This window comes from Cottoperca gobio, chromosome 2 (genome assembly GCF_900634415.1).
Source record: "Cottoperca gobio chromosome 2, fCotGob3.1, whole genome shotgun sequence".
NCBI lineage: Eukaryota > Metazoa > Chordata > Actinopteri > Perciformes > Bovichtidae > Cottoperca > Cottoperca gobio.
Window position 1 is genome coordinate 8,057,369 of NC_041356.1, and position 19,917 is coordinate 8,077,285.

General features: G+C 40.9%; 1 protein-coding gene across 9 annotated transcripts in view; it reads right to left on the reverse strand.

Moving 5' to 3' along the window:
• The window catches only part of LOC115018292 (interleukin-1 receptor accessory protein-like 1), a 244,447-nt gene that overhangs the window by 187,140 nt on the left and 37,390 nt on the right, over positions 1-19,917 (reverse strand). For 2 of the 9 annotated variants that reach the window (XM_029447255.1, XM_029447263.1), the window contains exon 3: positions 5,244-5,331. The exons of the other annotated variants lie outside the window; for them this stretch is intronic. The gene's annotated coding sequence lies outside the window, so the exon portion shown is untranslated. The remainder of the gene's footprint in view (positions 1-5,243; positions 5,332-19,917) is intronic. 9 annotated transcript variants of the gene reach the window in all.

Consider the following 19,917-nt stretch of genomic DNA (forward strand, 5'->3'; position numbering starts at 1 on the left):
GCTCTGGCTGGGAAGAAGGCTCACCAGTAACCCCCTCAGTTGTAAAGCAAAGGACGTCTTAGCGGCATAAAATTATTACCATCATTAGCCTAACTGGGGATCGGATTATTACTGGAATTGCTAGGTTTGAATATATAGATGATGCTGCGGCTCAGGGTGTTCAGCCATGCATGTAACTGAACTGGGTCAAACTGCATATATTTCTTAATGCTGCTTTTACATTTCAAAGTTCACACAATACAGTAAGGAGGGCTATAAAAGGAGGACAATCAAAGAAAAGAAGCCAGTTTAACAAAATCCAGCATGGACTGACAGGCATTGCATGAAAACACGTTGCGTCCTCATTCATTTCAATGAGATTTCCCCCAAAATAACTGGCTACAATCATCACCTGGCAAAGCACTGCATGGGCCAATCAAAGTGATGCATTCCAGGAAGATAACATAAAAGGAATAAATGTATTGTTTATGTCACAAATCACAGCCATTGAGGATACAATGATTGATAAAACACTTAATAGTTTACTCTATAGTGAGGAGAAGGATTTCCACACTTCCAGCAAAGTGCATTTGTGGACTTTCAGCAACAGTGGTGTGCTATCATTTTGGACACAGCTGTTGTCTGAATGGTTCTGATGTACACCAGCATAATATTATGTTGCTCCAGGTCTCATGTGTAGTGGCTAATGACAAACGAAGAACTGCTAATGAAGCGCTTCTTGACTTCACTCACCATTAATCCCTTGACGGAGCTGTTCTATTTAAGGTCCTGCCTGGCTCAGAGGGGAGATTTCCTACAGAGGCTACCCATGTGTGCACTCATGCACTGTTTGCAAATGGTCTGTGTTCATGGATATGTACAATGCTGAGACCATGCAACCCTAAATGGGCTTGGAAAAGGATCTGCTGAATACTCTGAATATCTCACCACCAGCCACTTAGAACGCAGGTCAAAATGTCAATAAAGTAGTTGATAGTGTTTTGATAATATTAGACAGATGTGTCGCTTCGGCAGTTAGCCAACCTGCAAATGCATGAGCTTGCACAGTCCCCCGTCACTGTTGCCAATTGTCACTTTGTGCGGTTTTTTGTTTTTTTATCTCCACACCAACGTATGGAATTTCACAACAAAGCCTTCATGAATGAGTAAGCACAGATCGGATGAAGAGAGGAGGGGAAATAGGAGGAAGAATTGCTCATTTTGCTTCCCCTGGCATGCAATTTCCATCCTCTATCCACATCTCTCTAAAAGCTATCTAAAAACACATCAACTTCATCTTTCTAGGCTGGATGGGCCTCTGAGGATCACCTCCAGACATGGTACAATGACAGTGGGCTTGAAAAGAAAGGATGAAAATGATAATTCAGCCCTCTTCCTTATAGCAATGGGCTTCTCATTCTACTGCCTATTTAAAAAGGGGAGGGAAAAAAAAACATACATTTTAAACGCCACTTGCCCCGAGCAAAGAAAAATACTATATATTGAGGTAATTGATCATGCATTAGATGGCCGTTTCATCACAGGAAGTGCAACACGAGTATCCCATCCCCTCTTTTTTCATTTTAGCTGTGTTACAATTGACCAGGACAACATTCATGCTCCGGGGCATGCTGCTCTGCGGCTGACCCAGAGTCCTTTTAGTTTCCGCTTTAACAAATGGGAAAATAAATCGCTTTTAAACTGCATTTGACTCTGGTCAAAAGTTATCCTTTGAACCCCCTGAAGAAACACATACATACACAGACAATTGCATATTTCGTTCACGAGCAATGTAAAGAGACAGTTGGAAATGATGCCATTATCATGCTTTTATTGTGGTATTAAGCGTTTGGGTAGGAATGTCATTACATGCAGAATGTAAAAAAAGGTAGCATTGTAGCAGCAGATGCTCAGTTCACATCCATACATGAAGGCATTCAGATCAAGGTCTCAAAAATAAGTGGCCCATGACAATGATTTGAAAGGTAGACCGTTCTTTGTGATACCTTCCCGCTGAATAACAGCGGGGACGGACGCAGAGAGCACCGCAGGGCCACAAACTAATTTTGAAGGCCATTTATTTATCCATTCGGATCATGGTTGCTATATTCTTTCTGAAAGAGAAGCGAGGGTGAGTTTCCCGTTAAAGTAGGAAACAGATTAGAAGACAAAGCAATCTTCTGTTGAACTCTTAACCTGACATAAACTACATTGGGGTTAGAGAAATGTAAATAAGGACATATTTTAGGGACTGCTGTCTCCTAGAGAGGCTGAGGCCCACTAGACATTTGGATTTCCAAATGTTGTTGTATCCAATTAAAAAGAAATGGAGATCAGAATATACATATATCAATTGTATAATTTAGGCATCATATCGCCCACCTCTTGTATAATTAATTTAAATGATCCTAATTAATTTAGCACTACACTGGTGACAGTGGATGTAACAGCCCCAGGAGTCTGAGAGGGAAACAAAGACGACAATTTGCTGCAAACTGAGATGGGGTCATGAGTAGAAACTGCTTCTTTTTTAAAAAGGGTTCACAGGGGCCACAACACACTGATTTAAAGAAAGATATCTTACTATAATCTGGCACTTTAGTGTAGTTTATTTAAAACAATGACTGGAAAGTTATGCCTGAAAATGTACAGATGGATCGATTGAAATTTTAGTATTCACCCTCTGTGGTCATGATTCTTCTTTTATGGGCGAGACGACATTGCCCAGACATATTGTAATCTACCTGATCTACCATACTTGTCAATTCATGACATGATGGCTGCAACAAAAATAAATAGCTTTGAATCAGATCGATGCCCTATGATTGTGATGGAAAATGGAACAAGGCATGGGGAAAGAGGAATCTCATCTTCACAGGAATTGGATTTTCAAAAAGATTTAACTGAGAGCATGTCTGTTATGCATGTAGTCTACAGCTTGTAATACTCAGATTTCACAACAGTCAATAAGTCTGCACAGCAGTGGCAAGCAAGCATGGAACGTGGTCATGCTCAAGTGCGATCGTCACACACACACACACACACGAGCTGGATCACCTCCGGGTATTTCGATTTCCCCTTGTAGTCTTATTAATGTAATTTAATATCCATGATTAAGGTGAACCCTCTCATCTTCCACTCCAACATTCTTCCTCACAAATCCTCATCAATTGCTCCAATCACTCCTTACACAGAGCCAATATTGCACAGCGAGACAACCCTTATTTCCCACTATATTAATGAACTCTTTCATATGAAAGCCTCTGACTGCCTACCCCTTGATTGCAAAGCTAAGGCCAATAGGCATTGGTGACAGCTCCTTGAAAATTAAAAGTATTAATCAAGACAGGAAGGGAAAAAGCTTGTGATGCCTGAATAAGCTGAAAGTGATATTTGCACATGCCTGTTAAGGTGTGTTGTATTGTATTTAAGTGGTATACAGGTGGGGTTTGCCTCATGAAAGATATTGAAATGTCAATTATTGTGGGAAAAATACAAAGTTGACCATTTCATGATCATTGTATCATTGTACTGAGTTGAACACTATCTGTGCAGCTTTGATGTTAAAGTGTGGGAATTAAACTACAGGGTAACGCTTTAATGCTGACCAAGTACAAAAAATGATGCTTGAAAATAACCAGCCAATGAAAGAACGACTTTAAACCTCGACTTAATTTATCAGGGAGAAGACGAGGAATTCAATGCCCCTGGGTAAACTTGACCAGCATAAAAAAGTGCCAATGCTGGATGACATAATCTCTGTCTAAATCAATTTCTGTGTGAGAGCACTCGACTCTGCTCAATATTTAGCTGCAGGCTTCCGTTAAGTGGCCACTGCCACTTACCGATAAATTCATGGGCTGCGGGTTGCTCCTGTGGCAAAGCTTAACCTCAGATATTGGAGATGAATAAAGATGTTGTTAAAATAAAATCATAAACCAAGAATATATCACCTGAAGCAGAAATGTCATGAAGAAATTGGAAGGGGGGGGGGGGGGGGGGGGGGGGGGGGGGGGGGAGATTCAGCGCATGGATTTTGAAGCAGTGGAAATGGGGAGCAAATGTTACTGTTGACTAAAGTAGACAATTGTATGTGATTAATCCTGAGGTGCAGGCTGAATGTAAGGCTAACGCTGCCTGTGGGTCTTAGCCGTCGAAGGTTCTGGTTTCTGATAGATTTACAGAAAGACATGAGAGAAGAAGCATCTCTGCAGCAGTCTTCACTCAATAAAATGGTGAGTTGCAAATTGCAAGGCTACAGTAGCTTGTGTAACTCATTTGTAGTGGGTGAAAAAGAAGAAGAAGAAGAAGAAGAAGAAGAAGAAAGTCCCTCTATCTATCCCTTTTTTTAAGACAGCATCTGCTCTAACTTTACAGCAGTATCATTTCCTGATTCCCAAATATGTTTATGGCAAACTCCAGTCTGGTCAGAGCCAGAGTGGAGCTCCAACATCCAGCTGGACAATCATAAGCCATCATCCATCCAAGCAGGGGAGAGGAGAGGAATTACCAGCGAATACTGAGGAGAGGCACACAGAGAGCTGACTCGTCAAGCAATCACTCAGCAGAAATAATTTGAAATAACTAAGCCCGGGTTCTTCTCACCTCCCTCCTCTGACACATGCATGTGCACATATTCGCATACACCCACTGACAAACGCACGCAATCGCGCACTTTCCACAGGCGCGCACACACACACACACACACACACACACACACACACACACACACACACACACAACACACACCCACCACACATATTGCTGACGCACCGGAGCGACATGCAAATGCACACAGTGTTATTACACGTATTATTTAACGTCGAGAAAAAAATACTGCGTAAAATTAACAGCTCGCATCCACTGGCACACTGGAATCGCTGTGCTTGGATAATTAGGTTTTACTAAAGAATACAGAAGAGTTCTGCAGTCCACTTCAGTGTCGTACTGCAGCCGTGAACACTTCACTATAACATCCACTGAGAAGGCTCTGTCCGCAACTAAAGCAAAAGAGAGCGACTGGGATTTATGCGTAAATGAGGGGTAAGCACTCCAAATGCGCATTTAAGTGCCGCATATTAGAAGATCAGGAATCCTTTTGTTAAAGCGCGTCGATAAGTGACGCAAATCTGTGTATATGAAATGTCAGCGTCATCCAAATGAATCACTGGTGCCCACAAACTGGTTTAAACATATCTACAGCAAGCGGCACGAGCATCAAACCAACTTTGGAAACGTAAAGACCAAACATAAATGGAACTTACCCACAAGCAGTTTCCAAATGATAGCGTACACTCTGCTGTCAGTTCTGATAGCCCCAAACCATCACGGTGTATCAGAGTCCTTTCTGGTCTACAGAGTAAAGCAGAAACGTTTTTAAAAAACAAGGAATCCCGGCTGTGAAATAGTCCACTTCTCCAAGAACGCAGCGTCTATCCCAAAATTACATATTGCCAGGCTTGAACGGCGCAAATCGGAGCACAAAAACACCTGCAGCCGGTCACTTTGAAACAGCAGGAGAGAAGAAAATGAAGAAAATGAAGAAAATCATGACAGTGATTAGAGGAATGGTCGACAGAATCAATGAAGGGCAATATCAGAGGAATCAATTAGTCTGATTATCCTATTAAATCAGTTGCTCAGCTGCTCACAGCCACACAGCCCCGGCAGGTGAGCACCGCTTGAAGCAGGACTACACGAGCGCAAATTTCCAAAGTGATGTGCAGAAAACGACACATCGGATGCCGACTCTCTCTCTCTCTCTCTCTCCTTCACTCTCTCTCTCTCTCTGAGTGCCGCTGTGCCAACGCGAGATGCATCAAGTCAGCATAAGTTGACCAAGAAAGCACAGGACACGAGGGGATTTGCCATCAAAATAAAAAGCGCACAATATGTCATCAAATCATAAAGCGTTAGTATTTGCTGACGCTACATAGTAACAACAGTACATTGGTGTACTGTCTTGCCAAACCTGTTCAGATGTTACAGGTTATGTTTTAAAGGATTATTGTTTCCATCTCCTCATGTGCTGTTCTTAAAACACATGTATTTTCCTGTTCGGCTTTTATTTTGAAGAACACGTCTGAGGCGTTGTTTGCTTATTCTTTCTGGCTTGACACTGGCATCAACGTGAACGCTCCGAGTCAGACCTGCGTTCCTCTGGAGTCTTTATCCTCTACATGGCGCACTGACTGAAACCTTCCCAACAAACGCACATGAGGAAAATCAATCCTCATTATGCAGCAGTTTCCAGAAATAAATTTGCAATGTGGGAATCACTTTTACTTGGTTATCCGGAGGATAGAGTGCTGGATAGAGCGCACAGGCAGGCAGATAATGCAGTGATTGAGGGCAGACGCACTGCCGCCCTATGGAAATAACAGCAAAGGACTGAAATGTACAGCAAACATTACTCTTAAACTTAGAAAGTCACATGAGTCAATCTATCCTATGGTCGCAGAAAATATAGGAAATATGTGCCAATAGAATCCAATGAAAATCTACAAAGAGGACCTGGGGGAAATTATATTATATATATATATATATATATTATATAATATATATATATTATATAATATAATCTTATACGAAGACCACTAAATAATTAATAATCAAAAAACATATATAATTGCCTTTAGCAGTTTGTCAATTAACCCCATTCTTCCTTGTAGAATATTTAGAATATGTACTAATATTTATTTTTCAAAATTGTTGAAATTAAAGTGAAATAAATGGCTTGAGAATAATTAGTTTCCTGTCGCTAATATGAAAGTAAATGTTGTGCCAATTATTTTGAAGAACCAGTGGCTACAGACATCTATAGTGTGTTTTATATTATATTTAGTATTTAGAGGAACTGAAGACCAATATTGTCGAATGAAATGAAAGGCAGGCCATCCAAATCCCATTTAATTATGTGCAGAAGCTTTGCATGGCCTTGCACAAACATATATTCATGTTGAATAGAAAAAAGTCCAAATATAGAAAACTCTCCGATTGCACTGACAAATATCGAGAAATCTACTTTTATTTATTTTGCTTTACAGTGGGCACTCCGTATTCATATCTGATACCCAGGCTATTGCATCAACATCCCTTTTCTGTTCAATATTAACCACACACTGAGATGAAGGTGGCACGTTTACTGAGAAGCATGAGAGGATTTCAACCTGCACATTTCAGGCATTACAAGTATTTATGAGTAACCAAGGACTCGCATTAAACAGGCAAGAGACACAACTCTGCATCACTGAAGATGATGAATGGACAAGTAAGGCTGCTTTTTTTCCTGGTTTGCAAAGGTGTGATACAGTTTAAGGACTGGTAGGTGAGCGGGCCTCTCTGTCGCCGAGCCAGCCCATGAAAAAACGGACCCGTTTGATTTCCCTCTCACTGGGCTACCCCTGTCAAATCTTTGGCGTCTGGCACAGCGTTTCTGTGAGGCGAATTACGATGAGGGGAGGGCTTTGAGAAGAAGAAAAAAACACCCTCCTCCGACTGAAAATGTGCACTTGTGAGCTTTCTTTGTCATATACAGACCCTGACATGAATAAAGGTTCCTTAATGAGCAAAGGAGTGGACAAACACAGCATTGATTCTTCCTTCCATCTGAGGTTGTCGTCCGCAAATGGCCTCAACTCAATCAACCGGTTAGTGTGCAACTTCGAGGACAACTGTCGAGTGATTGTTTACCGCATATTTCTCTGCTGGTTTGAGGATTTGTGTGACGGCCTGGAAGAGCAGTTGTGACGTAACATTTAACGTTCATAACGTTTCCTTTTCTCTCTTATGCGCTGCAATGAAAACTATCCTTGTAACTTCTTTATAGTACATGTTTGATTTGTTCAGTTATGCTCCTCCATGGGTTAATGGTTTTATGAATCACTCTCAAAACCCAATTTATAAACTAAAAAACACATCACTGAGCTCAAAACAAGGTTGTTTTCTAACCTTCTCGAAAGCTGACAATTTCGGAATATATTTCAACCCGACAACAATGGTATGAAGCGTTACACTGTTCCAATTAAAAGTGACAGATCTACTGATGTACAGTGTGGAAAACATGTCACGTGTTCTTCCAAAATTATGAACTAATGGAGGTGAAACTCAGTGTGTGAATCATAAACTGTTGTGAAACTTTGAAAGACTCATTTGAACCATTAACTTGAAGTTACGTCGGTCTTGCGAGAGTGAAGATGTAGCATTTTGGAATGAAACTTCAGAAGACAGTATCTACCTGACTTTCACTTTAAGTAAAATGTTATAAACAAACACACACACACACACACACACACACACAAAACCCAGCACAACAGTATCTGCAGCGATAAATAAATTTAAAAAAGCAGAGAATCTCAGTCAGATCTTGAAGCAGAATATCTTCAAAGGACAAATTTCAGCCGCTACTTACGTAAATGTGTTATGTTGTGCGTGATGGTGTACTCTCTGGAGTGATGGAAAGATGATGAGACGAGGGGAAGATGTTCTTAATGCATCTTATCTAATGGTGCGAATGAACACTGAAGGCATCTGCAGGACTGAGCTAATATTTGATCGCATGTAAATATACTGAACAAAAGTAACATTGGTGCAACCATTAAGGAACCACAATAACTAAAACAATGCTGAAATACTGATAATGAGCAAGGTTATATGATAAAACAAACCAAGGGTAAAGGCAGATCTTTGCACTTCAATGCTCTCTATATAGTCTCCTCAGAAATGTACTGAGAACACACCAAGAATCCAGACACTCAATAAACACACAGTACAATGGTGGACAGTAAACATGCACTGGGTACAGGGAGCGATTCCAGACGAGGCTTAAGATTGAGCATGAGACATAACAATATCTAAGTAAGTCTGCAGATTGTTCCAATTTAGGGTTTAGGGTATAGGTATAGGGTTATATGATAAGAGGCTAGTTTATTTTATTTAAGGAACATAAACAACCCACCAATTTCCCCACTTTTACAGGAAGTGCAACCAAGTCTTCCTGGTTGCTGCAAACAAACTATAGAAGTTGCAAATATATAAAGTAATGAGTCACCCGTATTAATAAAGAATGCCGCTTTTAATATTAGCATTCTAACCAGACATTGATGCAGTACTCACAGATCTTTCGTGGCGTATAACTACAGAGTTTTCAAGGGTTGTTTTAAATATAATACAGTTATTTTCAGTGGAATGAACTTAGGATGAAGAACTCACTGCAGCAAACTGTTAAAAAAAAGGCACAGCCATATGTCCCTGCGCCGCTTCCTCAGCTGCGTGTTTCAACCTCATTTGGACTGGGAGTAATAATCAGACATTACTTTGTGAGATGGGTTGTTTTCTGAGAAGGCTACAAATTTAATTGGGGTAATGAGGTCACTGGAGGAAGCCTTGAAGCCCTTCTCCAATTACTGCCTACCAAAACACAGAGTACTAACAGGACTGAGCAGAAAACATCTCAACATGTCATACCACATAGATTAACAAAGCGTGACCGTTCCTATTTAACCAATAATGCATGTTTTAATTTGTTCCTACGCTTGCATGTACAGGAGGCACCAGGAACAATAAAATATATTTTCATCTGCACCTGCACACGAGTTGAACTTGCACACACACACACACACACACTTTGTCAAACTCCTCTAATAACAGGGTTGTGTGATTCTGATAATAAGAGGACATAACCTTTCTTGCAGACATGCATGCGTGTGTGTGTGTGTGTGTGTGTGTGTGTTTGTTTTTGAGGTGATGTCATCTCAAAAGTTGATGCATTATTCATCACTCATCTCCAATTCAGTTCAGCTCCGAGAAGATTTAATGAGATGCGACTTGACGTAAGTTTGAATGTGATAACACCGAGTCCACAGCGCTCCTGCTGAGGCGCTCGTTTTGGACGTGCGTGGGAAACCGGAGTGCCGTTTCCCATCTCTAAAACGTTTAAAGCAATGATTTTGATGCTCTTTGTACTGCATTTTGTAAATATAACGCTGTAAAATTGTGTTTTTTTCAAGACGACAAAGCAAGTATGAGTAAGCGAGTTTGAGTTTGTTATCGATTAAAAGGAGAGTTCTCTTGTGGCAGCAGTGTAGTTCACTTGCAGTCTGTTGCACACAGCGTTGAAGTATTGTTGAGGCACCAAGTGGCGAGCATATTCTGTCTCTATGGCGTGTCTCTTTCAGCATTCGAGGGAAAGCAACACATCGGGTGTTGCAGAGCCACAATGAATCCCTGCTGTGCCAAACACAGACAGACCAGACAATTTGTGCATGATGAACATTGATTTATCTGACAGCAGAAATCTCCGTGTATTTATTTAATAGTGAATCGTACAACCGACTGAGGAGCGAGGCGTTCTTATAAATATGTTTTTGTTTTCTTCAGTGGAGCTTTTCTCACTGCCTCTGTTACATTGGGCCGTGTTAGCAAACATCTTAAAATAGTGATAACGACACACCTTCAGTGGTCTACAACAAAATCCCACCTGGATCTTTTTAAGAGCTTTCTTTCTCACCTTATGTAAGAAGAAGTCACTGAACTGACTACCTACTTTCCTAAAATAAACACTTGCATGCCCTGGCAGAGGTATGTCTGGTTGCAGATATTTTTATAGCCCTCCTGGCCTACATCTGACAGCTCAAAATGGTAATTCTTGTCAGGGAGCCACTATTTACTCTTAAAGCGGTTTTACTCTTGATCTCGTCTGAACGACCTTGCCTCACCCGCACATACAAACGCAACAAAACAAGAAAACGTGGGGTTAAACGCCCGTGACTTGTACTGCATCTGAAAATGTAGATTTCTGTCCTCTTTCATATAAACTCATATTATGCTTTTCCTTATATTTATTGAACAGGTTACAGAGTGTCTGTACAAGTTACAGACACATGAATTGGGTAAGCCATTACCCAAACTCCAAAGTGAGCTTTGTTTACCGCTGAGGTACACTTTGAAATGGGCCGAATTAACCTTATGAAACCAATTATAGCATGAGAGCAAATAAGTGTTTTGCATCACTAAACTAAATAAACACAAACTGTAGCATTGGCAGACCTCCGCTGGGCCACCGAACACTACCCGTATACCACCCACCTCAACCCCAGCCTCTGTATGACGGCATAAAAGGTCTACGAACAGTTGAGACTAAGCTGCTGTGCTTAGCTGGGAAATGATGAAAGGGCTTTTTTGACTGCGGGTGTTTGAAGCGCTCTACAGTTTTTACTTTCTACAGAAACGTTTGAGCTTTAGAGTTAGGGGATGGAGTAAAGAGTGCGAAGAGGGTGAGCAACCTGCTAACCTTAGGAAATACTTAAATGGGCAAAGTGTGCTCATAGACTGACCCCTTTGTCAGCCGCATAAGCCATTTTACATAATTGGCAACCTTATCCATATCCAAATAATAACCTTTTAGCTACATGTGGATATGATGAAGTAAAATGAATTTAGTAAGTGTTGGAAGTCACATTTATTCAGATTTATTTTTGCCAGGTTGAAGAAAAAAAGAAATCCAGCGTAAATATATTTGAACTGACTGTCATATTTTGAATAAAACAGAAAAATCAAGCTGTGGGCTGTATAGTCCGTCCAAAACACATCTCGCTAATGCAAACAAGTTGCATACAAACAGAATTCTTAGACGTTTGCAGCCCTCTAATCATTTTTTAATGCCGCAGCTCAAGATGAAAATTAGACCCTACTATATACATACACTGGGGAGGGAGGGATGAACGGCAGGATTTCAGAGGCAGATATGTGCTTAACATCCTTATTCAAAGAGGATGTACAACTTGACGTGATGTTTAATCTCGCATGGATGTAGGCGGGAGTGTAGCAACGATTCCTGTGCCCTGTGCAGAAGCAGTCCCTCTGGACTCCTTCACATCTCTTTAAAGTCAAAAATAGGTTAAATATACATGAGACTGGATGTAAAACTATCATACTCCCTAATAAAAGCCAGGTGAGGAAAGGCCTTCTCTTCTTCTTCTTTGGGTTTCTTCTGATTAATGTCCTATACAGTAACAAATCTAGTCAATAACATGCCATTCTGATCTGCTATGATTCTAAGTTCCCAAATGGGATATGGATTTATCCAATATTGAAACTTTTAATCTTGAACTAGACTTAAAAAGCATAACATTATCTAATGATCAAGATAAAGGAGAGACACCATGCCCATTTAGTTCTTCTTTAAAATAACAAAGCCAAGAGTTGATTTTAATACAAGCCAACTAAAAAATACCACTCAGACGGTCATATAAGCGTAATTATTAATCATAATTTTACTTGTAAATGTATAAATGTATGTGCAATTTTAACACCGAATAAGGTTAAATTGACTTGATGGACATGTTTTATTGCTTCAACTATATGGGTCAAAACTTCAAAGCCAACCTGCGCTGGTATTTTTGTGTTTAATGGAATGTGAATGCGCCAGGTTTGATCTATCCACAGTGTCCTGCATGTTTCCCTGAAATGTTGTTTCGGGGGTAATAGAGTGATATGAATAATAAGTAATTCCCGGTGAGCTCTCTTAGGCTTTGTAGTGGTAACCAGGCTATCCAGGCCTTGCACTTTGATTTATGAATGATGCATCAAGAGGTGCAATCAAGATATTCAGCACGGTGAAACAAAAAGGCTCAGTGCCTTCATATGGACACCGTGCTTCACTTAATTAATGGCAATAGACCCAGGTGGTCCACGTGTGCTTGATGTCAAACCTTAGATCATGTTTGAAATGCGCACCTCAAGATGAAACAAGAAATATTCATTAACACTGACGAGGACGAGATGAGCTGCGAGTGGAGCACTTGATAGGGATTCTAATGCATTTTGGGGCACTATAAATGGGCAATATTCCCAGCAACAAACAATAACAGCCATTTTGGTGCCGGATTAGAATGATGTGGGCATCTCATGTAACTAATAAATGACCATTCAAATGGCTGTTTCCTAAAACGCACAATGCCTCCCACACAGCTGGCAGGAGAGCTTGATCTTACCATATCGATTGCTGCTCAGTGGGAAGTGCCATGCTCTCATCCAAGTGTGTGAGGTATAGGATTATCCAATTTAAGATATTATGCAGGGCATATATCACCCGGTGAGACTGTCAAAGATGAGTAAGAGCCACTGGTTTGTGTTGGCATAAGAACGAGGAGGTTGGTACATTACTCCATCTATTATTGGGAATGCCTTGCTGTAAGAATCCTCTCCTCTAAACTGGTATCCATATCGTAAAGAGAGTCGTGTCTCCAGAGCCAAATCCTTATAATACTGTATATAAATGCAGTTAAGCTATCAACACTGGCCAGTCCTCCTCGCTCTTCTTAAGTGGAAGGAGGAAGAGTAAGCTAATTCTTCCAAAGAACATTTGATGGATGACTATCTGTATTTGATAAATACAGAGAAAGCAGCCAGGCTTCTCAGAGTTCTGGACTTCTCTGGGTTGTGAGGAAAGCCCTGAATTGATGCGTCTGTTTGTCTTCAAATACGTTTGATTTACAAATGATCCTATAAACCGATGAAAGTCAGCATTTCAACATCCCAGTCTAACGAAGTAATGAAGTGAAACCCACTGAAGAAGACGAGGAATAGAGGAGGTGGGTGATATTTAGAAGTATCTGGGAGTTGGCGATACCTGCTGGTAACAGGTGTTAAGTGTGGTTTAAGGCTTTCATGAACAATCTCTGGAGCTAACCTTGTGTTCACTGCTTCACGATGAAAGTCTGCTGAATGCTTCCTATGTGACGCGAATGTAGTTGCAAGATTATTGCTGTTCTGAGTTTGTTGTTTGCACTTATTGTAAGTCGCTGAACTGCTTTAGTCATTCAGCACTACCTTTGAGTGAGCACAAATTCAACCATTCAAAGTTATGAAGCAACCTTTAATAGTCAGTTGCATCTCTAGAAAGGCGACATTTTATTTCATTTTTATTTGTTAGCAAACCAAATGTGCACCCGCAGCGCTCTCACGTCATGCCAGACTCGTGTCCAGCCAGTGGTTACTTCTCCGAATCAGCAGCTGGGTATCCCAGCTTTGTCCGAGTCCGACCGCAAATAACCACACACAGTATTTAGCCGGCACAAAATGTATGCCACACAACATATAAACATCCGCCTCGCCATCTGCGAATGTCATCTTATTTGCCAACTGGCTGATCCTGATGATCGGCAGATGCATCACTGGTGCAGTTGTTTTGGAGCTGCTTTGTAACAGCAAGTCCAGCAATGGCATCTTTTGCCATTTCTATATCCAAGCACTCAGCCTTCATGTTAGCAAAGAGCGGGCAACACCATTTATTTAACACTTAGTCAGAAAGCCTTCCTATACTCAACAATGAGTAAACCCACAACCTGTGCCTTTTCGCCATCAATTATAGCTCACGCAATGTAGCACATGAGAAAACATTATTCTAAAATGATTCTGCAAGGTTGAGCACAAAACACTCTCTGCTCTGAACTACATGACTGTGTTTTTGTTCTTTCTTTAATGGGGTCTTAGTTCATTTGGACTTTATGCTCATACATTTCTAATGGGAGCTTTTTATGTTGCTTGCAATATCTCGACTAAAACAGAATGCATCTCCAATACGAGGCTTTCGAAAAGTTCTACTAGTGAAGTCACTTAAGCCTCGAATGTTGTCTTCACAACTGGATTTGAGGGAAGACAGTAGATCTGGAATAACATTTGAAATAGTTCCCTTTTCTCTTTGTCTCACTAACTTATTCATTCATTGGCATAAATGAATAAAATGTGTAAAGAGCCAAAAGTGATTAATAAAAAAAGAATTGCCTCCGAAAGGAATATTTTCCAACACAAAACTATTGTTTTAACCAGCTGCCCTTGAAATAGACAGATCGAGTCTTCAATAGTAGAACAAAGCTTTTTACCACAATTCCCCGGGCTATGATTACGGATAAGACTTCCCTCAGGCAACTCTGAGTGAAGGGCAGATGATGAATAGAAAGCGAGCATGTGGTCTAACTACAGGCCAACTAATTGGTTACAAAGCCACATACAAAAGCGTGATTTTTGTATACAAATGGTAAGCTACCATATGTAAACAAAAATAAACAAAAAGATTGACAGATAGAGTCGGCCTGTGCCCATTGTCCACATCGAGTACGACTCTATTCATCACTTCGTGGCAGCTCTCGGCGGGAAAACGACGATCAGTCTCTGATGGCATGTAACACAGCTTTGGAGAGCCATCACGCTAAAGGCCAGGTTTGTTTGAAGTTCGCTTTGCAATGCATCAGTGGCGATGACCTAGATTTCCTATCTCTCCTTCCTCTAAGAGTGCAGAGAGAGACAGCCTCGTTTCAGCCCTTTCCATCTTCTAACTATGTCAGCTCGCCTGTAAACATTTGGCACAGAGTCACATTGCTGCATCTCTCGGTTTCCCCGCAGACGACTCCCTTTTTCCTGGTGTCAACTCTTGACTCCCCGAGTGTTTGTCCCCTAAGATGGAGGTGTAAGGCTGAGCGGCGGAGTGATTCCTGAGCTAAATGAAAGAGAGACGCCGTACAGGATGATATAAAACTAACAAATGATGAAACAAATGCATAATCCTGCAAGTGTGAGGGCATGAAATCACTTTGAAAGTCTTCTAGAGAAAATAATTGGGATTAAAAAAATAATGACTAGTATAGGCATGTCTGTTTATCAAGATTGTCCAAAGAAGTCTTAAAATAAGCACGTGTAGTAATACTGAAGAGATTTGGGTCATCATGTTCCTGCTTTTTGGCTACAACCTTCCCTGAACTTCCTGCAGGGAAGGACCGTGCATGTTCTGACCCATGAAACACAACACAGGTTAAACCCCAGGTGAACCCTGTGCTCAGCAACATGGCCCGTCTGCATGTCTTCCAGTCTGTCGTCTTACTCCTCTAGCCATCTGGCTTCGTACTCCTTTGTACGACTAAAAGAAACGCAAAATTGCACAAAAACAAGAAACTAACACTCGTTTGAACCCAGCCTGGTGCCTCTGAGGTACAATGTTTATTTTGATCGTATCTATGAAGCGGCAACTAAAAAAGACGCAGGCATTAGCCAGACATCTCTAACCTCTTTCCTCGCATCCCTTCTTCCCGTCCTCTCTCCTTCCCACACACCCAGGGGACAATTGTCGGTGCAGAGTACACTAGAGCGAAGGCACAAGAACAACATAAAAAAAAACGTCTTCAGCTCAACAGCAGACTCAACGAGCCAGAGTGTGCTATGTTTTTAATTATGCATACTGCACAGCATTACCTCGCCCCGTCAGTCAGAGAAACTGAGCCTCCTTCGCTATTTCTGCTCCAGTCTTGTTGGTTTCCTAGGTGACCGTGTAATCTGACATCATTAGACAAGTACAGTAAGATAGCCAAGTTGCAGGTGCCTTGTTCCGAAATAACCTTCCTGCGCTACTGCCTAATCCTGTAACATCAGCTGTCACTAGTACCTCTCGCCGTGTGGAAATATTCATTAGAAACCCGGTTTGAAAAACTCTGTCAGACCTCTGGATGCCAGTGGAAAACAGAGAGCCTCAGGAGTGCAGCAAATGAATGTTCTTTCATGGAAAATCAACCGCACACTGTAGCCTTGTGTGTGGGATTGAATTTTGGCTGGAGTCCTGGCCATTTCACTCGTTCGGCTCTGCTTCTTAATATCCTGTGTGCAATAGCAGGTGCAAATTTAAAAGAACACTGGAACATGATGGATTGCTCAGCTTCCTCACAGCAAATGACGAAGCACCAATTAAAAATTCTGTAAAGCAATAAAGTTTGACTTACAGTCTTGTACAGGTTCTTTACACTAAGCACTCAACAAGGACTCAGCGATTGTTGGCCTTTTCTGTTTTGTGCCGCAAAGAATTTTCTCTGAAATCTGGTTCTGTCGCACATTTTGTTTCGATACATTTTTAATGTTGAGACTTTTTCAAGCCAGTCTCCCAGGGAACGCCACTCATACTGGACAGTTGTGCAGTAAATGAGCCAAGTTGAAAGCCAGAGTTCCGTGCTATTGAATAAAGTGGCATAAGTTGTGTAATTGAAATGTGCATAGCTGTCAGTTTCTTTCATTTTTCCATTGCCTTTCAATACAAACCATTTGTTTTCTAATCCGGCGCCCCTATTGACAGGGAGACATAACAGTTAAAGTTAGATATGACGGTTTTCTTTTGGATTTAGGTTTAAGTTAAGCCAACTAAACGTACTTTGTCCGGGTCAGGGAAAGATTGTGGTAATGAGAACGGCGGACTCCAATGTCAAAGTCCACACTTTGTGAACCCAGCCAGCCACCCTGACCTTTTCTCCGCAAGGTTTGGTGGCAGCATAACAATGTCACGCTACTTCGACCTTACTACGAGAGGAAATACACTATTCGCACAACTAAAGAAAGGTCACTTGTCGAGAAAACGTAAAAATAGGTTGTCGAAACGACAAATGCCATCATTTCTTTTGTGTGAAGATAATTACAATATAACAAGTGCCTTAAAATAAAAATGTGTCAAATCTGCATTCGTCTCAGATTCGACTGTATCATGGTTTCTACCTCACTTATCTGATAAGACATTCATTTAGAGGACTAGAAAGCATTTTCTTTTTGTTTAAAGGCATCTCGACAAGGATTGTTAATGCCAAAGAATTGAATGTAAAATGAGAAATTAAGAGGAGCATCTGATGGAATCTCGGTGTCCTCATAAAAGCCGACACAATCCTGACCTTTCGCTTCTAAAGACGATCGTCAGGCTGCGGGAGAGATGAAACACTGCGACTGTTTTGAAGTTTTCACTATGTTTAGTCAAGCAGACATGGCGCATTTGTGGGAACCGCCTTTGATAATGAAAAAGGTGCCGATAAAAAAATGCAATTTTAAGCGAGACAACGCTTAATAACAAAATAAACCGTAGTCCTTTCACAACATAGTAAAGCTAAGATGTCTCTTTTTTATTATATCCATCTGAACATTATGGGAAAGTTTGTTAAAAGTCTTACCGAGCTTGTCCAAATTATACTCCAACACTATCTATTATTGATGGAAACCACTGCTTGTTTCTATCCCTTGACTGTAATTATCAACACAAAATCCTCAAAAGTTAAAAATAAAGATGACAACACGAGAAGCACTGGTGCTGTGGCTCATGTAAGGCCTTTCGGTTTTGATGAGCATCAGATTTTAGGGCTATCTTTTAGAAGATCAGGGAGCGGAAGGACATGTTTTATCTGTTCTTGATCATGACACATTTTCTGTTGAAAGACTCTGTGCTGCAAGAACCTCATCTGACTCTGGCACTTCATGCACAAACTAGGATGAAATATTTAACTGGATGTCCCCACGGAGATTCATTCCTGACTTAACAAGCTACATCCCCACGCAGCAGTTTTTCCTCTCACAATTTGTTCTGACCGGTTCAAAAGCAACAATACTCAAGACTTTGCAAAATGTCCCGATTTGCAATTCTGGTGTAGAATAATTCCTCTTTATTTGTCGAATGATTTCCTTGGTAAGCACCGATATTTTTGACAGTTGTGGGGTGTAACTACTATCAGCGCTGTAGAGTGTGCAGCTGCATTAGACCCTCAGGCCTTTAGTGTACCCTCTGATATCACCCATCCTTTGAACCCTAACATCACTGGGGGATGAGAGGTGCTAGAGTTATTGCCGTAAAGGTCACTTGGATTTGATTCCCGTCAACACCACAATCCCTCCGATCCTCATTATATCAATCAGAATAAGAATAACTGCTTTGTGTGATCTGAAGGTTTATATGTGCAGGAGGGGAAAAAACCAACAGGAAGCAACAATATCAACATAAAAACACGAGTATTGCAGAATCTTCCCAATGTGGCCATTCATAGGGATGTTATGTCATGCTCTAAAGTGTATTTGTGTATCAATTACATTTTTCGAAATTGGTAATGATACCAACATAATGTTAAAAACCTAATGGGCGTAATTTGCTATGCGCGTAAAAACTTGACGACGAAGAAGCCTGTGGATTTTTACCTCGATATTAACTTTCATAAGCAGCACTATCATGTCAACCTTTAATACCTTTATATACTGCAGCTTCTCTATTCTAAAAAGGTAATGGCTTAACTGTAACCAATAGAAGATGTCTGAAGAATTAAGATAAGAACAAAGCACTGAATGTTGTACCAATGATGAAAACTAAAAAACTGTAGCACTCCAGATTTGTATAACTACTTTCATCTGCTTCAGACTAATGTGTTTAAGGGCATAGTACCTCCAGGAGCTCTTTTTAACCTTTGAAAAAGCTTTTAGTTGGCTCTAATGCAATCCATCAAAAGTGGGTTTCTACTCTTGAAAATGAAACACATGTAAACGCAACATGCTTTTTAAATGAAGAGTGATAATGTCAATGAATGCTGAGTGTGTGCCGATTGAATGGCATGCGACAGTGGTCAAAACATTTCACTCTGCTTAAATCACGTGACAGACAGGGGTGAGCACTTTGTTTCCACGAAGACTGGCCAAATCAATACTCCATGAGCAGAAACTGAGTGCATGTCATACGGTAATTGGAGCCATCCTTAATATACTTTACATCAACTCAGTCACAGCTGAGAAACGTCTTGGTACTTGCTGGCGTGACATCTCGGCGGGCTGCATGCAACATGTTTGCAGCATTCGAGAATGAACTCATTCTGTCTAGTGTTCCATTATAACGTACATCTGTGCTCCTTTGCACTAACATAAGACAACTGCATTGAATATTGTGAATTGCGTAATGTAATAATATATATGGTACTTGTGTAGCATACAGATTAGACGCCATTGCTTTCTGTGGGCGACGCAAATACTGTGTAACATGTAGAAGAAAGTGGAAAAAAAAGTCTCAATGCTTTGGCATCGGATACAAGCTTCAATGTAACATGGGCAGCGGGCCACAGACTGAAAAGAGATGAGTAGGTCTCTTGCGTTGACAGTTCCGTAATGTGA